Source organism: Hevea brasiliensis, chromosome 7 (assembly GCF_030052815.1).
Source record: "Hevea brasiliensis isolate MT/VB/25A 57/8 chromosome 7, ASM3005281v1, whole genome shotgun sequence".
In the NCBI taxonomy this organism is placed as follows: domain Eukaryota; kingdom Viridiplantae; phylum Streptophyta; class Magnoliopsida; order Malpighiales; family Euphorbiaceae; genus Hevea; species Hevea brasiliensis.
This window is the reverse complement of record NC_079499.1, coordinates 51,149,603-51,170,719: the sequence shown is the minus strand read 5'-3', so window position 1 is coordinate 51,170,719 and position 21,117 is coordinate 51,149,603.

The following is a 21,117-nucleotide window of genomic DNA, read 5'->3' as shown; positions in this document are numbered from 1 at the left end:
GAATTATTGAATATAAATGTGATATGAATATGTATTTGGGACCCATGTTCCCAACATGATTGAAACCAAAAAATGCTTTGAAGCATGAATATAAAATGTGATGAGAATATATGACCTATGAATGCTTAAATGAAAAAAAACACCAAGTGCCCATATAGGCCTAGACATGTTTTTATAGTTTGGATAGATTGGCATGCCAAGAAAGGGCCGATATGTTTAGCAATACTGCTTATGGCTTTTAAGCCATTTTGTTATACATGCCTTGTGTGCCATTTTGTTATATTTGGCTTTATGCCCGTTCATGACTTTTAATTCATTGTGTTGATATTATGGCTTTTAGCCATTCTACATACACGATTAACATTATGTATCCCATGGTATGATGGCCCGAGGCACTACGGTGTCTAGTGCTCAGAAACCCGCATATCCAGTCCAGTTAATCTGTCAGTCATAGCTTACTTGGGCAGTGATAAATGTTAAGGAATAAAAATTGATATGAATTTAAATGGGGAGTAATTCATAAATTATAAAAATAAATTTATTTTATTTTATTTTATTTTATTTTATTATTGCACCACTAAACATTGTGCTTAGCGCGTAGATTTTTCCTCGCGTAGATACTGGAGATAAAGAGAAAGCCCATTAGTCATCAGACTGAGAAATTGAGAGACCAGATCTACATAGAGTCCAGTGTGCCACCATGCTCTGCAGTGCATTTTGGTAGGATCTACCCGGCTATATTAGTTATTCTGTATTTTGTACATGAACATAAGTTTGTAATGTAAATTATGAGTTCATGTAATTACTTTGTACATGATGTAAATTAATAAATTTGACAAATTCCATGGTTGAATGAGATTTAATTTTGATATGAATGAGATTGGATTTTTGAAATATTGAGATGATTATGGAAATATTGGATTAGATATGAAATTGTTTTAAATAGGTGAATAGTATAACTCGCCAAATATCCATAAAATAGGGAAAACTACGTCAGTTTCTCCACATGAAAGTAAATTGAACAATTAATTAAAATAGCTAATAAATTAATATGGAATTAGATAAGATAAGATAAGGTGCTCCAGCATAGAATGTGACAGTTCTTACTCAGCTACACTATAGACTGGTAAGGGGTGTCACATTTAGTGGTATCAAAGCATCGGTTTAGGCGTTTCTGAACCTAAATATATAAAAAAGACGTAGAGTGCGTATCATGCATTGCATTCATAAGAGTCAAAGTGATACTAATGCAGATCTATTCTTTGTTTGTTTTAGGTTAAGTTATGGACCCAGAATCCCAGAGAGCTATAGAGGAAGAGGTCGAGAGTCATGCTCCGCCTATGGCTGATGTTGAAGGCAGGGGAGGTCCTGCTCCACCAGTGCCTGAAGAGCCTGCACAGCCCCAGCAGGCCTTATTTCAGCGGATGACTAAGTTCTTTAGGAAGATGAAGGGGCAATTCCCCAAGTTCAACCTCAGCCACCCCAGAAGTCTCATTTGGAGAAGCTCTAGAAGTATGGAGCAGTTGATTTTGAGGGTAAGAAGGAAGATGACCCATGCAGCAGCTGAGTACTGGTTGGAAAGGATCGAGAGGGTCCTTCAGCAACTTCATTGTACCCCTGAATAGAATTTGGAAGGTGTTATATCACTACTATAGGAAGAGGCATACCAATGGTGGGACATGGTGTCACGGGAAGTCTAGCTGGTACAGTTAACCTGGGAATTCTTCTTGGATGAGTTCAGGAAGAAATATATTAGCAATGTCTACCTGGAGGCAAGAAGAATAGAGTTTATCAGTCTAAGGAAGAGAAAATTAATAGTGTTAGAATATGAAAGAGAGTTTGTCAGACTGAACAGATATGGCAGAGAAATAGTTCCCACTGAAACTGATAGATGTAGAAGATTTGAAGAGGGACTAAATGATAATATCAAGATGCACATCATGGCCTTGAGAATCATTACTTTCTCTCAATTGGTAGAGGCTTCCTTGAATGTGGAAAGGGTTAGAATAAATGAACAAAATTGCAGAGATAAGCAATATAAAAGGGGTCCGAGATAGTCTAGTTCATCAGCTGCACCCAGTAAGAAATATAAGGATCCCCATACCCAGGGCCAGGGTCAAGCTCAGAGTCAGGGTCAGTCACAGAGGCCCAGATCACAGTATGCTTTGAGGAGAGGTTAGTCCACTCCTTCAGTGGGTAGTTCTTTAGGAACAGTGGGTAGAGGAGTCGCTCCAGCAGTAGCCTGCCCACATTATGGTAGATGGCATAGAGGGCTGTGCTGGAGATTGACTGGAGGGTGTTATAGCTGTGGGGCTACCAATCATTTTCAGAAGGATTGCCCGAGGAACACTTCAGCTACCACACCAGCTCCAGTTGATAGATCTGCCCCTGCAGTTCAGAGGGGTAGGAGGCCAGTTAGACCAGAGATAGCCGGTAGTTCATAGAGGCCTGCATCAGAAACTGTTGAGAGGCCAGAGGCTAGGGCCCCAGCTCGTGCATATGCCATCAGGGCACAAGAGGAGCAAGATGCCTCGGATGTGATTAAGGGTATGTTCTCACTCTATGACATGTCCATGCATACATTGGTAGATTTAGGATATACACATTCTTATTGCTGCATTAATTTACCTGTGGAAAGGAGTATCCAATTAGAGAAAGTGACCAAGATATTCTAGTCACTAACCCATTAGGCTACAGTGTAGTGGTAAATAAGGTCTACAGAGGTTGCCCTTTGAGAATTCAGGAGCATAAGTTCTCGACAGACCTTATTGAATTACCCTTTCATGAATTTGATGTAATCTTAGGGATGGACTGGTTGTCGCGTCACTAAGTAATAGTTGACTGTAGATTGAAGAGAATTACATTGAAAACTCCTAAAAATGAAGAGATCACAGTTGTGGGTGAAAGGACGGATTTCCTTTCTAATGTTATATCAGCTACTGCTGTAAGGAGACTGAAAAGGAAGGGTTGAGAAGCCTACCTGGCACATGTTGTTGATACCAGAAAGGCTAGGTTTAGTCTCCAGGACATACCCACTGTATGTGATTTTTCTTATGTTTTCCCTGAAGAGTTGCATGGTTTTCCACTAGAAAGGAAAGTAGAGTTTACTATTGATATGATGCCAGGTACAACACCGATCTCGATTGCTCCTTAGAGGATGGCACCTACCGAATTAAAATAGCTAAAAATCTAGTTACAGGAGTTACTGGATAAGGGGTTTATATGCCCTAGTGTGTCACTATGGGGAGCTCCAGTGTTGTCTGTGAAGAAGAAGGACAAGACATTGAGACTGTCTATAAACTACCTACAGTTGAACAAAGTAACAGTGAAGAATAAGTACCCATTGCTCAGAATTGATGATCTGTTTGATCAATTGAAGGGAGTAGGTGTATTTTCTAAGATTGATCTCAGATTAGGGTATCATCAGCTGAGGGTAAAGGATACAGATGTTCCTAAGACTGCACTTAGGACTCGGTATGGGCATTATGAGTTTTTAGTGATACCGTTTGGGTTAATAAATGCACTAGCAGCACTTATGGATCTTATGAATCATATCTTTCATCCTTACTTAGATCGATTTGTAGTGGTCTTCATCAATGACATATTGGTGCATTCCAAGAATAGAGAGGAACATGATGAGCATCTGAGGGTTGTTCTGCAGACCCTGAGAGAAAAGAAGTTGTATGCTAAATTGTCCAAGTGTGAATTCTGGTTGAATGAGATTGCTTTTCTTGGACATATAGTATTAGCTGATGGGATTAGAGTAGATCCCAAGAAGATTGAAGCGATAATGGAATGGAAGCCTCCTAGAAATGCAACTGAAGTCAGAAGTTTCTTAGGGTTAGCTGGTTACTATAGAAGATTTGTGAAGGGGTTTTCCCTAATAGCTGCTCCACTGACTAAGTTGCTATATAAGAATATAAAGTTTGACTGGAATGATAAGTGTCAAGCCAATTTTGAGAAGCTGAAGGCTATGTTGACAGAGGCTCCAATGTTAACACAACTAGTATTGGGAAAAGATTTTGTGGTCTACAGTGATGCCTCTCTCAATGGGCTTGGGTGTATTCTGATGCAAGAAGGGAAAGTGGTCACTTATGCTTCCAGACAGCTAAGACCACATGAAAAGAACTACCCTACTCATGATCTTGAATTGGCGGCAATTATATTTGCATTGAAGATATGAAGGCATTACTTGCATGGTGAAAAGTACTAAATATACACAGATCACAAAAGTCTGAAATATTGTAAACTCAAAAGGAGCTCAACCTTAGACAGAAGCGATGGATTGAGTTCCTGAAGGACTATGATTCTGTGATTGATTATCACCCTAGGAAGGCAAATGTGGTAGCAGATGCTCTGAGTAGAAAGTCCATAGTGGCTTTGAGATCCTTGAATGCCCGTCTATCTTTAACACAGGATGGAGCTATCTTGGCTGAGTTGCAAGTAAAGCCAAGTCTGCTACAGCAGATACAAGAGGGGCAAAAGGTGGGCAAGAAATTGATGACTATCATGGGCAAAATTAAAGAGGGAAAGGAGGCTGAATATGAAATGAAAGAAGATGGGTTCTTGTACTACAAGGGAAGAGTATGTATACCAGATGATGGAAAACTGAAGAGAAACATTATAAAGGAGGCACACAGTAGCTTCTACGCTATGCACCTAGGAGTACTAAAATGTATCATGATTTGAAGTCCCAGTATTGGTGGGCTGGTATGAAGAAGGACATTACTGACTATGTGACTAAATGCTTAATATGTCAGCAAGTAAAAGCAGAGCAACAAGTTCTATCAGGTTTGTTACAGCCTATAACCATACCTGAATGGAAATGGGACCGCATCATAATGGATTTTGTCAGTGGTCTATCTCTCACTTAAAAGAAACATGATGCAGTATGGGTGATAGTAGACAGATTAACCAAGTCAGCTCACTTTTTGCCAATTAGAACCAACTACTCATTGGTGAAGCTAGCAAAGTTATACATAAGTGTGATAGTTCAGCTACATGGAGTCCCAATTTCTATTATATCTGATAGAGACCCGAGGTTCACATCCAAATTCTGGAAGAAGTTACAGGAAGCCTTAGGTACACAGCTCCACTATAGCACGGCTTTTCATCCTCAAAAGGATGTACAGTTAGAACGAGTAGTTCAGGTAACCCTTAAGATCTAATAAATGACTTTTGTTATTAAAAGAATGATAGTAATGACATGAATTATGTGATAGGTGCTTAAGGATATGCTTTGAAGTTGTGTTATAGAATTTAAAGGAAGTTGGGACAAATACCTTCCACTAGCAGAATTTGCTTACAATAATAGTTACCAGACTAGTATTCAGATGGCTCCATATGAAGCCCTATATGGGAGGAGATGCAGAACACCCTTGTGTTGGAAAGAACTGGGTGAAGATAAACTTGTGAGGCCAGAACTAGTGAAATGGACTGAGGAGAAGGTAAAATTGATCAAAGCTAATTTGAAAGCTGCCTCAGATAGAAAAAAGTCATATGCTGATCTGAAGAGAAAGGATATAGAATATGAAGTTGGGGAAAAAGTGTTCCTGAAGGTGTCACCATGGAAGAAGGTATTGAGATTTGGCAAGAAGGGTAAGTTAAGCCCTAGGTTTATTGGCCAATATGAAGTCATCGAACGTGTGGGTCCAGTAGTCTATAGGCTAGCTTTACCACTAGAGCTGGATAAAATCCACAATGTGTTTCATATATCGATGTTGAAAAGATATAGATCAGACCCTTCACATGTCATATTAGTAGAGAAGATTAATGTGCAATGTCACACCTTACTCCTCTGTAAGGCATAACATGATCCCATAGTATACCTAATGAATTACCGAACTTCGCCCACCGATAACTCATTAAATATACTATAAGGGATTTTAAAACAATTTCATTTCTTATTTAAGTGACAATAAGGATAAAAGAATTATTAAAATGTTTTCAAAGTAGATGTATTTCATAAAATTTTAATTTGAATTAATTTGGCATTTTTAGAATTTTACAAAAATTCGTCATGGTGCTAGCTAAAAATGTAACAAAAACAGTTCTTCAAAACCAGTTAAAAACAATTTACAAAAATACTGTACACAATTAGATTTAATCCAACTCAAGCATTTCATTCCATTTCACAATTTCCCAGAAAATATGTTCAATTCATATACACATCAAAATAAAGTTCATTTTCAATTTACAGCTCGAAAGAAATAAAATATCATACGCCTATATTTGTACAACTGCTCATCTGTCCTAATATACATACGGATCAATTTACATCAAAAAGCAAATTACAAAGGGTACAGTTGATATAGCTAGGAATAGACCCAAAACACTGCTCTCTTTACTGCCCCAAGCAGCTCACTCTGTTGCTTTATCTATCTCCTTACCTGTGACAGCATAAACAAGCTATCACTGAGTGGTGAACTCAGTGGTGCACAACTTAAAACTTTAAAGCTCAATACAAATCATAATTTATCAAAACTTAATCAATCATAATGTCAAACACATATAAAATATTATAATTTTTTTTTCTAAAATGAGAGAATCATTTAATAAAATCACATTTTACTCCAAACAATCATAAAACACAAGTTTGCTAAAAACCACACAGTTAGAATATGACACAAATTTCCAATTTATCCCAATAACCAAAGGCTAATGAGGAATACAAGGGCTAGCTAGCAAATATGAGTACTCATTCAATCCATCCTCAACTGGCAACACACCTCAATACTTCAGCTAGAGAGAGAAAACAAATCCAATTCATCTCACTAGACAAGCTAGTGAGGAATACAAATCACATAGTCATGTCAACTGTGGTTTTAAACCATGTTCATTATCACATTTCATTCAAACAAGTACCCAAAAGGGTTAGCAACATACAAATTCTCAAAACACTTCAAATTTCATTTAAAATCAGCCCACCCTTGTACTATAACAATATAAAAAGGGCCAACATCCACCTTTCCAAGATCAAAATTTCATTTCACAAAATCAAAATTCTTAAAATGCAAGGGGAAAATCCAAACTCATTCATAATAGCTCGTTTAAATCAAATTCAAAGTGAAAAACAAAGCAAAGAATTAGTTGTGCACAAACCTCAAATGGATCTCTTTATTTGTCCTAAGCCTTCCCTTCTTTGGAAGTCTCTTTATCCACTAAAATCACACATTTACCAAACTTTAATACTCATTCTAAGTCCCATTTATAGTCAACTAAACAAAATTCTAATGACTTCCCAATTTCTAGTTGATTTTCGGTTCTGGACAGTTTTGAATCTTGACTTTAGAACCCAATTTTGACTTAGTTTTATTGATAATTTGGTGAGGTGTTCTTCATAAAAATTGTCCCTCTATGTCTTAGTTTTATTTTCCAATTTGAATCACTCAATTTAGATTTTTGTAGCTCTAGTTATACTTAATTTACCAAGTACTGGTTCAATGACAAATACTGTTCCAGATCAGGGCAGATTCTGGAACTTAACTTTGTCAAGCTAATTGGACTAGTTATAGTCATAATTTGTCTTAGTGCTCTTCATATGAGTTTGTTCCCATGTGTCTCATGTTACATAGGTTCAAGAATTTCTAAATTTGAAGCTATAAAGGGTGAGTTATGGTAATTTAACCAACCTGGACTCATCACCCCTATACTTTCAGGATTTCAAATTTAGGTCAGTCTTTGCAATTCACATTTGAGGTCCTTACACCTAGAATTTGAGTAAGGTTTCTAAATCAAAGTTGTAGCCCTGATTCTTAGGTTTTCATATCATTTTGGCTCATCCCATTTGAAATTTTCTATTAAAAGTTATGATCTATTTACTATTCTGGGGTCAAATGGCTAAAATAATTCCAGTGCAGAAATTCTAGATTGGGAAGTCTTAAGTTCTCCTAACAATTTCCCTAAGTTACTTTAGGATCTGGGTTCTGGTCAAAACATAAAAATTGTAGTTCTATGTGTTAAGAACATTTTGGCTTTGGAATCACTACAACTGCAGTTTTGTAGCCCAAGTTATGGTATTTTTGCCAAAATTGGTTGGATGGCTATTTGTCCAGGATTTCTAGGTTAGTCCAGAATTAGGCAGATTTGATAAACTAACTTTGCTTAGCAATTTGACCAAGTTAGGGTCATAATTTGGGTTTATGATCTTCATAAGAAGTGTTATACTATGTTTCAAGTTTCCATTGCTTCAAAAATCACCTAATTTGGAGGTGTCTAGTGTGAGTTATGCCTAATTGAAGATGTACTGTTTATTTGATCAATTCTGGTCAGGTCCAGAATACCAATTTCGGATTCAAGCAATTTCTAAGACAACTTGCGGTCAATTTTTAGAGAAGGTCTATCCATGAAAATTATAGCCCTATGTTTTAAGTTTCATCTAAGTGGACTGAACACAAGCTGTCCAGATTCCAACTCCTCAATACATTAGTATGCTATTACTTCCTTTCATCAAATCAATATTATTTCTCAACCAAAATATATCAACTGACCATAATCTACCATAATCTAACATTTCTAACATCAATTGAGTAACCTACCATAAAACCCTAATTCTCCATAAACCCTAATTTATCCCTTTCCTAATTCATAACATCTTCATACAAATCAATATCCAATTCATGTATACAACATTACATATGCAAGATTTCATGTTCAATTCCATCAAATCACCTTAAACCCTAATATACCCTAGGCTGGCCAGATTTTCCATTCCTCCATACACGTATGTTTTCTTCAATTTCTTAACTCAATTTTTCAAAATCAAACTTAATTTTAAGAAAGGAAGTAAAAAGAAAGCTAGGTGGTTCACTTACCTCTAATAGAGTCTTTCCACTCTTTCAAACCTTCAAGCTTTACCCACTTTCTTGCTTTCAAATCTTCTTTTCAAGGTCCAAAACTAAATTTTTGTTCTAATATCTATGGATTTTAGGAAGAGAATTCAAGGTTTTTAAGCTTGTAAATGGATGTCAATGGAGGAAAATGAAATGGAGAGAGAGAAGAGAGGTGGCTGGCCAAACTAGAAGGAAGAAAGTGGATTTTTATTTTTAATTTCTTTTGTCTTCTTTTAGCAATATTTATCCTTAAAATTTTGTAATTTAAAATTAAAATTTTAATTGTGTCACAGTTACATCATGCTTATGCCATAAAGCATTAAAAATAGAATTTTTCTTTTTTTTTTCTTTTCTTTTCCTACACCTCTTTATTTTTAATATCTTTTTCAATATTTTAATTTCACATATTTTAATAGACATTTAGGTCAAAAGTTACCTCTAAGAGTGAATTAATCAAAATGCCCCTCATCGGGTCTAATTATCTTTTTAATGATGCTTGCTAACTCATTGAGTTTTGATTCACTTATTTGAGTTTGTTCTCTTTTCTTTTCTATGGTTTTCACATTTCCAATAGTTTCGCAAAGATCCCTTAGCCTTGGATGTCATGGGGTCCCACACGAATTTAGGGTAGCAACTGAGCTCGCAGTCACTTCCCGAGTCGATCACTCATTGCTGGGACCTTGGCTCATTTAACCGATTTAGGCTTTATTTCACTTATTTTCTTCCTACTACATTTGATCTTTATCAATTTTATTTATGGTTCCTCTATGTGATCTAAGTATAGTTCTATATATTCTCGCTATTCGAATAGACCTTAGTGATTGGAATAATATAATATACGAACACTTAATATGAGGGTGTTACATGCAACCTGATTTGACATATGAAGAGGAACCTGTGAGGATCTTAGCTCGGGAGATCAAAGAACTGTGGAACAAGCAGATTCCATTGGTAAAAGTTATGTGGAGGCACCATAATACTGAGGAAGCTACATGGGAGAGTGAAGAGACAATGAGGCAGCAGTTTCCTCAACTGTTTACACCAGGTAAATTTCGAGGATGAAATTTTAAATTAGAGGGAAAGATTGTAACTTCCTGAATGTATGAGCTTTGAACAGTACTATTTTCAGTCTATGAATAGTACTATTCAATGCCAGTTAGAGGACTAAAAATGAAGTGAAAATAAATTAAAATAAGTAGTATAAAATTTAAGTGACCATCGGATTATGGAGTTAATGGTCATTATAAAAAAAGATAGACTATAACCCGCTAAGGGCATTTTGGTTATTTAACATCTAGAGTTGACTTTTGATCAAAATGTTAAATTAAATTGAGTGAAATTATTGTAATAAAATATTAAGAAAATTTTGATAAAAATTCAAAAGATATGTATGATGGAAAGAAGAAAATAAAAGAAATAAAAATTCAACTCTTAATTATGACATAAGCGTGATGACATGATGACCTAATTAAAAATTTTAACCAATTGAAATTAGCCAAACAATTCTATAAGGGGTAAATAATTAAATGAACTCTTAATTTTAGACCTTGATTAAGAGTTTGAGAGCAAAAAGGTGAGAAGAAATTGAAGTTAGAAAGCTTGGGGATTTCACCTAAGTGAGGTTAGTGTAAGTTTTAAGTTTCTTTCTACTTTTAGCATTGACATTAAGTTAAATTATGATAGAATTGTATGAAAATTGATGTAAGGGATGCATACTTGAAACCCTTGAAATTTTGGCCAGCCTATGGAAATGAGGGTTTGATGTTTTGGTTGAAATTAAACATTGATTTTTAACTTTGGTGAAGTGACAAACATAAAAGACAAGTTAAATTGCATATGATGTATGAGATTGTAAATTGTGGTGGTTAGGGTTTATGAGAATTTGGGGTTTTGTGCCATGATGCTTAATTGAGGTTGTTAAGGTCAATTATTGACTAATTGATGTTTGTTGGTTGCAAATTTAAGTTAGTTGTTGATTGAATTGAAGAATCGGAAGTGTTGCTTGGGTGCTGGAATTCTGGACCTCTAAGTCCAGTGTGTAACACCCCTATGTTCGGTAGCGCGTTCTACTGTTCCGGTGATCAGTGTTGTCCGGACAGCTAGAATGCCTAGAACTACACTTAAAAATTGATGAGGAGACATAAAACAATGAAATACAAGAAAATAAAATACAAGAAAAACAAAGGAAAAATAATAGTAATGAATTGTAATCAAGTTAAATGAGCTGAGAACCCTAGCGATGGGTGACTGCACCGGGAAGTTGCGGCGTGGACCGTTGACTAGCCCTAGACCACTAGAAACCCTGAAAAATATTTTTAGGACTTGAATAAATGTCTATTGAAGTATAAATATCATTAGAAATATCAAAGAAAAATTAATTAATTAGTACAAAGAAAAACGGGAAATCGAGAAAACGACAAAACTCGGTGTTACCGAAAAATCGAGAATGCAACCCGAACAGGGGCATTGTGGTTATTTGACACCCTGAGTTGTCTTTTGACCTAAATGTTCATTAAAAATACATTATATTACACTTGGAAAATGTCATAAAAAATTAAATTGGTGGTACCTAATTCAAATAGCAAAAGATAGGAGCTTAATGTAAGAATTTGGAAATTTAAGATTTAACAAATATTAAATCTCACTTAGTGCTCCACTCACCTCACTTAAGTGGACCACTAAACTTTCATTTGGATAGAATATACTTCATCTTCCTCACCTCTCAAAGACCAGCCGAAATGCTCCCAAAGAAATCCTCCATGGCCGAATTCATGCAAGCTCCCATTTCCCATGATCAAGCCATGATTCTTCAATGCTCCCTTTACTAAAATTATTCTACACCACTTGGGCAGTAGATAGGCCGCAAGAAAATCAAGTTTTGGTGAGGTTTTGAAGAGTTTCCAAAGTGGTAAGCATGTATTTTTTATTATTATTTCATTAAACTTGGTATGGATGTTATGGGTAGTTGAATTGCAGAAAGATTTTTGACGTTTGATGAGTTAAGGGAGAGGTATATTTTTGGCAGCCATGGAAACTCCATAAGAACAGTTTATCTTTGCATGTAAATGGTAGATTAAAGTGTTGATTAAGTGTTTATGTGTGTAGGAATAAATTGGGTGATGTATACTAAATGTATATGTGACAGTACACTTGATTTTGGAAGCTTGGAAGTTAATTGAAAGAGAGGTACAATTTGGCAAACTTGAAGTGTATGTCAAGATATGTTATTTTGTGGTTTGGTTTATGGAATTATATTGTTGAATTATGGTGCTTGTTATGGCAGCATGTACATATGTATAAAGGTGTGAGTTTGGACATGTAAATGAGCTAGGTCATGTGGTTAAATTTTTTGTAATTTGGACATGGTAAATTCTGTACTATAATTGTCACACCTCACCCCTCTATAAGGCATAACATGATCCCATAGAATACCTAATGAACTACCGAACTTCACCTACCGATAACTCATTAAGTACCCTACAAGGGATTTTAAAACAATTTTCTTACTTTTGATAAGTGGTGAGCATTTTCTAATAGGTATTAAAACATTTAATTAAAGTTGAAAACTATTTAATATTTTTGGCCTATTTTATTTTTTCGCAAATTTTATAAAAATTTTGACAGAGTTCCGTTTATATTTTGAGAAAACAGTTCTTCAAATACCTGAAAAAAAGGCACTTCCAATAATTTTTCAACCACTGCTTCAAAATCATACTCAATCCCAACCAATTTCTCAACACATTTATCAACTTTCAAATTTCAGATCCACTATCCAATGATCATCAAAATACTAGCAATTCATTTCGTTCAAATTAAATAAAATAGTTCCATTCATAATTTCAATAACGACAAAACAATTTATATACATCCTTACAAAATTTACATTAAGAGAAATTCAACTAAAATTTATTACGAACTTTACACAAGCTTTATACAAGCTACTCAAGACCAAATTTACATGTCCATATATTTATGTGCAATACATACATCAAAAGAAATATTTACAGTCAGGGTATAAATTATACCCGATAACTTCAAGCTGATAGATCCTCACACCTTAGTAGCTCAGTCTGTTGCTCCTCTAGTCTCTAAATCTGCGACAACAATAAAAGCTATCGCTGAGTACTAGGACTCAGTGGTGCACAACATACTAAAATAATCTTTATGCAGAATTTAAATCACATTTATTCAAAAATTGAACTGAGCATGCGAGTTAAACACAAAACATGAATTATGAGATTTTATTTCAAACAATTTCATTTCGAAGTATCAAACACATTTCATAAAACCCACAGTTAGATCATGCCATTCGAAACAAATATAATCTCAATAGCCAGAGGCTAAGGAGAAGTCACATCACAAGGCTAGCTAGCTCAAATATATGGATATCCATTCAAATCCTCTTCTACTGGCACACCTCAACACTTCTCCAGAGAAGGAATCAAAATTCGAAACTAATTACCCCCACTAGTCATGCTAGTGAAGTATTCAAATATATGGTCATGACACTGTGGTTTCAAAACTTATCTTAACAATTTGCTAATTATTGCTATTTCAAATATACACAATAACTTTAACAGTTTAAATCAAAACATCATAAATAATGTAACAAATAAACTTTCAACAATTCAAACCAAAAGTAAAATACATATTTCATTCACTTTATCAATGAATTTTAAAGCATAGTGATATTGTGCACAAACCTCAAGCGAGTTGCCTCTTGGCCTTGACTCGGTTCTTCGGGTTCTTTCCCGGTATTCTTTTCAACTGAAACACACAATTTTATAGTGTTTCAGTACCATAACTTAGCATAAATCCAAAAATAAATTTAACTTCACTTTTACCTAGCTCTAACGTGCTAAACTCGACGTTCCTTAAATTTTTGTGTTTCGGGTTACTATTCACTACACTATTCAAGTCAAATTGTTGACTTTCTAAGGCTTAATAGGTATGGGAATTCCAACTTCACCCACATACCGCATTTTGGTCACTAAATTTATTGGTTTTGGTTGTTTATTCAAATTCTAAGTCTTTTAAGAAAATTTGATAAATTTTCAGTTTTTGGTGTCTAAGGTTGCACTGTTCCATTGGTCACTTTTCTGTTGGAATTTGGCAAAACTTTCTTCACAGAAAATGTTCCCTATTGCCTTAAGTTTATTCTCCTTTCTGAATCACTCCAATTAGAGTTTTGTAGCTCAAGTTATAGCCATTTGAACCATGGCTGCCGGATTGGACTCAATCCAGTTTTCTGGGCAATTTTTGGTTCTGGCAGTTTTAGGTCACCAACTTTGGGTGGCCAAATGACTTGGTTAATGGCATAATTTGGGTTTGTGTTCTTCATGAAAGTTTTAGGTTTATATCTAAACTGTCCACTGGTAAAATTTTGGGTCATTTTGACCTTCCTAGCTCAAGTTAAACACTGTTCATTTGATCAGTTTGTACAGGGCAGACTGAGATTTTCCAAGTTTGGTTAATTTGTTCACTAGCTTTTGGTCACTTTTTGGGCATGCTTCCTAAATGAAAATTGTGTTATTTAGTGTCTATTTTCATTCCCAATTGGTCTCATACCAATTAGATTTGTAAAATTTCATTTTTGGTCCCTTAAAGGTAACTTGGTCATGCTGCCAGCAGCATGACCATGCTCAATCCGAATTTGGCCTTAACTCCAACCACTCCAACACACCTCATTAGGTCACAATTGACCATTTCTCTCCTTAAACTAGGTCAAAGACATCATTTACAATTTTCTCACATTTTTGTCTCTAAACCCTAATGTCCAAAACCCTAATTCACTCTAATTGTTGCATTCAACCATTTCCATGCCTTTAACCATAGTCATTCAACTAATTAAGGTTCATATACCCATTCAAACCATTCAAACCATGAAATAAAACCCCCATACACATGCTGGCTGAATTTCAGTCATGGTCCCTCAACAAATTTTTCTTTTCATTTTAAGTTTATTTACAAGTTAATCAAGCTAAAAACACAACAAATAAACTAATTTTGTATCTTAAATCACTAACCTTGTTAGGTGTCTTTTTCCTCTTCTTATTTCTCCTCCTTTCTTCTTCTTTTTGTAGACAATAGCTAAATCAAAGGTCTAGGTTAAGATTTACTTAAGGACTTTAGGGGAATTTATGGTTAAATTGGGGTATATGAAGCTTAAATTTGGAGCTCCAATGGAGTTTGGAAGAGAGAACTTTGGGGAGAGAGAGAATGGCTTGGAAGGGAAGTAGAAGACAATGAATTCTTTTTTCTTTATTTTGTATATTTATCCCTTAATTGATTTAGTCAAAATATCAAGTAAATAAAAATTTATTTATGACTTCATATGTGATGTCACCTTGATGATGTCACTACCTTTTTGACTTTTCTTTTTCTTTTTTTTTTCTATTTATTTTTCTATTAGTTCTTTAATTTAATTGTCGATTGCAAAATTTTCTTTTCTCCCATTTTATTTGACAGTTAGGTCAGGAGTCAGCTTTCTGGGTCAATTAACCAAATTGTCCCTTGCCGATTCAACCCGGTTTGCAATTAATTCAATATTTCTTTCGGCTCCCTGACCTAATTATTTGACTGACTTAATAATTCTTTTTCATGATTTGCTCTTTTCCACTGTGTTCATAAGGTTCCTAAGGACCGAAGCCTCACATTTTACGGTTCGAAATTTGAGTTTAAAATGACTTCGCAGTCCTTCCCGAGAAGGTCACCCATCGCTGTGACTCTCAGCTCGTTTAACTTCTTATATTTTGTTTTTCTTATTTATACTTAACTCATTGGCAATTACTAATTATTTGTGTTTATGGCTTCTCTAGTTGTCTTAAGTATGGTTCTAATCCCCTTAATTGTCTGGACCGACACTGGTCACCAGAGCAGTAAAATATAGCAGGCTATACAAATGGGGGTGTTACAATTCTCTCCCCCTTAAAATAAATTTCGTCTCGAAATTTTACCTGGTATCAATCTCTGAACAGCTGTGGGTGCTGTCTCCTCATGTCCTTCTCTCATTCCTAAGTAGCCTCCTGGCCCGAATGATGGTTCCACAACACTTTTACCAACGGTATCTGCTTGTTCCGTAGTTGTTTCACCTTATAAGCCAGAATCACTATGTGTTCTTCCTCATATGTGAGGTCTGGATTCACTTCAATTTCTTCCACTGGTAGTACATGAGTGGGTCTGATCGATACCTCCTCAACATAGACACATGGAAGACATTATGTATCTTTTCTAACTCTGGAGGTAGTGCCAAACGATATGCCAAAGGACCCACTCTTTCCAGAACCTCATATGGCCCAATGAAACGAGGACTTAGTTTCCCCTTTCTGCCGAATCTCATAATTCTCTTCTAAGGAGAAACCTTGAGGAATACTTTCTCACCCACTGCATACTCAATATCTCTTCTCTTTAAATCAATGTAGGACTTTTGCCTGTTTGATGCAGTCTTAAGTCGATCTCTGATCACCCTAATCTTCTCCTCAGTTTACTGAACAATTTCGGGTCCAATCATCTTTCTTTCACCCACGTTATCCCAACACAATGGGGTTCTACATTTTCTGCCATACAAAGCTTCATATGGAGGCATCCCAATGCTTGATTGGTAGCTGTTGTTGTACGCAAACTCAATCAAAGGCAAGTGTGCGTCCCAACTGCCCTCAAATTCAATTACACAAGCCCGTAGCTTGTCCTCTAAGATCTGAATTACCCTCTCAGACTGGCCATCTGTCTGTGGTTGGAATGTAGTACTGAAGTTCAATCTAGTTCCTAAGGCTCTCTGAAGACTACCCCAGAATCTAGAAGTGAACCTAGGATCTTGAAGGAAAGGAAGGGTGAAAAGCACAAGTTTATACCATTGAATTCAAAATTTTCACCTAGGGTCACATGCATCATGCAAGATTTATTTTTATCTATTTGATTTCAATGATAAACAACATATTAAAACTCTTTTAATATGTTTTTGGATCTGTATTTGCCATTTAAGATTTTAAAATTAATAAGATTAATTTTAGAACCCTAGATTAAATCAAGAACGATTACACTAACCTCTTGATGCACTGCAATGTCTGCGCTTTGATATTCGTCTTAAGGACACCAGATTTTGTACCTCTAGATTGTCCAAACCATTCACACATATGGCAGCCCTTGAATAGCTTCTAAAGCTTTTTCTATTAATTAGAAAATCAAGTTCTGCCTTTTAAGAGATTAAAGATGTAAACAGGACACTAGAAATAATTTCTAGTGTTCTTAATTCAAGAGATTGATGGCTAATCTCTTTGAATTGATAAGAGATGAAGAAGAAGAGATGAAAACCCTCAAAGTGGCGTGACAAAGGAGTGTGGCTGCTGGTTGCATTTTATTTTCTCATAACAACACTTAAATAGCTAGGTTAACACATTAAACCCTTGCCACATGTCACCCTTTGATTAGCTCTAGGTTTAAGTGACCCAATCACATTGTGTCACACCCCGGCTTAGGGGGCCCCAGCTCAAGCCCCTCTATGGGTGGCCTTCTTGCCAGCGTACCCTTCTAGAGGCCGGACCTGCGACTCACAAGGTACTGTCTGCTTTGTGGAAATTAAATCCCTTCGCCCTGCAGAGCTAGGATTCGAACCCTTATCACTCACGGGTTTGCTTCGCCTCTCACCAATTGAGCTGCGCCTTTTTTATTGTCACACCCCGGCTTAGGGGGCCCCAGCTCAAGCCCCTCTATGGGTGGCCTTCTTGCCAGCATACCCTTCTAGAGGCCGGACCTGCGACTCACAAGGTACTGTCCGCTTTGTGGAATTAAATCCCTTCGCCCTGCAGAGCTAGGATTCGAACCCTTATCACTCACGGGTTTGCTTCAGCTCAATTGGTGAGAGGCGAAGCAAACCCGTGAGTGATAAGGGTTCGAATCCTAGCTCTGCAGGGCGAAGGGATTTAATTCCACAAAGCGGACAGTACCTTGTGAGTCGCAGGTCCGGCCTCTAGAAGGGTACGCTGGCAAGAAGGCCACCCATAGAGGGGATTGAGCTGGGGCCCCCTAAGCCGGGGTGTTACACATTGTGCCAAGTGTCAAACCTATATTTAATCTTGATTTTAATCATCTTACATGATTAAAAAATATTTGGCAAGCTTATGTGTAATCCCATGTGTCACCATCTCATGGTGCCACGTGTCACACTGCAAAATGACCAAAATGCCCCTGTGTCTTAATTTTGAGTTCTCAACCCAAAATAATTATTTTTCTTCTTCTAATTAATTTATATCAAATATAAATTAATTAATTAATCTCTATTGATTAATTTCTCATTAATTAAATTCATATTTAAACACTTTAAATATAAATTTAATTTATACTACACATCCAATAATCTAGATTTGGTTTCAAGTCATGCTAGGGACTTTGCAATCTAATTGCAAACTAAACCTATTTAATTAATCAATTAAACTCTTTAATTAATTAATTAAATCATATTTAAATAGGTGATAACTTGTGTATGTGTGTGACTTACTAGGCTCATCACTAATTGGCTATGAGACATGATATCAACTCTTAATATCATCAGAACTCTTTCTTACCATAAATGATTTCTCTAAATCATTTTATGAACCTCATAGACCATGGTTAACACCTAGCATAGCATGCCATGGCCATCCAATTAGTAATAAGGTTTACCTTAAATGAACCTATAATCATATGTTACCATGCACTAGAATCTCTCTGTTACAAAATCCCAACTCAAGCTGGAGTCATGGTTTATGTCAAACTCCATTTGCTATGAATATTATGTTCTCTTTTAATTCCAGTTCTTGATTAAAAATATTTTCTCATCAGAAACTCTTTTCTGAATAAATCTATCTGTCCTGACTAGGAACTTGAAACATCAAGAACAATTAAATGAACATAGGATTTTATCTCTATTTACTTAGAGGAACAGATTCCATCTTGATCAACACCTACCTCCATATATAACTAGTAGAAGCCAACACATGCCCATATACCCATACACAGTACAAGTATGAAAGCAGTATCAAACTCAAACTACCTATATACAAGATAACTGTATATCTCAGTCTAAAGATTATATGCATCGATATGATTTATGACAAAACATTGACAAGAGTAAACTCCATGTGCTTGTCATAAGTGTCACTGGTTCGGCCTACTTATCATTTATAAGTGCCTATCATGTTTGTCATATGGCATGAGACTCACCATTCCATCTTATTTATATCTCATATAAATAACTTGGGAACAAACATGAATACAATCTTTCTGGATAAGTCATGTCCTTATTATGAAGTATCCTCGATTGTGAACCTATTTATGATACTTTGTGCTAGAAATATTGTCACTCATATTCTTAACAACTTAAGAATAATATTTCTAACAAAATATCAATGGACCTTTTCTATTACACATAAATATATTATGTAAATGGAAAAGTGGAAATGCCTTTTATTAATAAAAATATATACAAGATACATACTAAATGATATGCTCTAGGGCATACTACTAACAGATCTCTATCTGATATAATGGATACTGGCACTTCATGCAGTCTCACAATCTCATCAATGTACAACCTGGCCAATCTTTCTAAACTATAGTCCATCCGAACTGGCAGAAAATGAGCAGACTTAGTTAGTCTGTCAACAATGACCCAAACTGCATCATGACTCTTCTGTGTCCTCGGAAGTCCCATAACAAAATCCTTCATTATTCTCTCCCATTTCCACTCTGGTACTGGTAGTGGATGTAACAACCTAGCGGATACTTGATGCTCTGCCTTTACTTGCTAACAAGTTAGGAATTTGGAAACAAACTCTGCCACATCTCTTTTCATACCCATCCACCAGTAATGCTCTTTTAGCCCCCTATACATCTTTGTGCCACCAGGGTGCATGGCAAAAGGAGACTCATGTGCTTCCTTCAAAATGATCTGCCTCAAATTAAAATCCTTAGGAACACATGTTTTGCCCTGGTGTAGCAGTAGACCATTATCTCTGATTGAGAATTCTGGTTTCTTACCCTGCCGGACTTTTTCCAACAGCTTTTGATACCTTTCATCACTCTGAGTAGCCATTCTGATCTGATCAATCAATAATGGTTGTACATGCCATGCAACTGCTGTTTGCCCATTATCATTAGTCTCTAAGCTGGCATGCAATGATCTTAACTCATGTACCATAGACAAAGGAGTAACTCATAGATTTGCTATAGTCTTGCGACTTAAGGCGTCAGCCACAACATTAGCTTTCCCTGGCTGATAGTCTATCAGACAATCATAGTCTTTTATCAACTCTAACCATCTCCTCTGTCTCAATTTCAACTCCTTCTGAGTGCCCAAATACTTCAAACTCTTATGATTTGTGTAGATGTAACACTTTTCCCCATACAAATAATGTCTCTAGATCTTAAGAGAAAACACAATAGCTGCAAGCTCCAAATCATGTGTTGGATAATTCCTCTCATGCTGTTTTAGCTGGCGTGATGCATAGGCAATTACATTTCGATCTTGCATCAATACACAGCCTAACCCATTGTGAGAAGCATCACTATAAACTATATATTCTTTACCCAGTGTAGGTAAAGTCAGGACTGGAGCTTCAGTCAAACATTTCTTCAATTCATCAAAACTCTGTTGGCATTTTTTCATCCACTGAAATTTCACATCTTTTCTAAGCAGCTTGGTCAGTGGAGATGCCAACATGGAGAATCCCTTCACAAATCTATGGTAGTATCCAGCTAAACCCAGAAAACTGTGAATCCCTGTGATATTTCTGGGTAGCCTCCAATTAAGGACAGCTTCAATCTTACTTGGATCTACCTTGATGCCCTCTTCTGATACTACATGCCCCAAGAAAGATATTTCTTTCAGCCAAAATTCACATTTCGATAATTTAGCGTATAGCTGTTTCTCCCTCAAAGTTTGTAATACAATGTGCAGATGTCTATCATGCTCTTCTGCATTCCTCGAATAGACCAATATATCATCTATGAATACCACAACAAACTGATCGAGGTATGGTCTGAAGATAGTGTTCATCAGATCCATAAAAGCAGCCGGAGCATTAGTTAACCCGAATGGCATAACTAGGAACTCATAATGGCCATAGCGGGTTTTGAAGGCAGTTTTAGAAATACTCTGCTCTTGTACTTTCAGTTGATAATAACCTGATCTCAGGTCAATTTTGGAGAACACAGCTGCACCCCTTAACTGCTCAAACAAGTCATCAATGCGGGGTAATAGATATCTATTCTTTATTGTCACCTTATTCAACTGCCGGTAGTCAATACATAA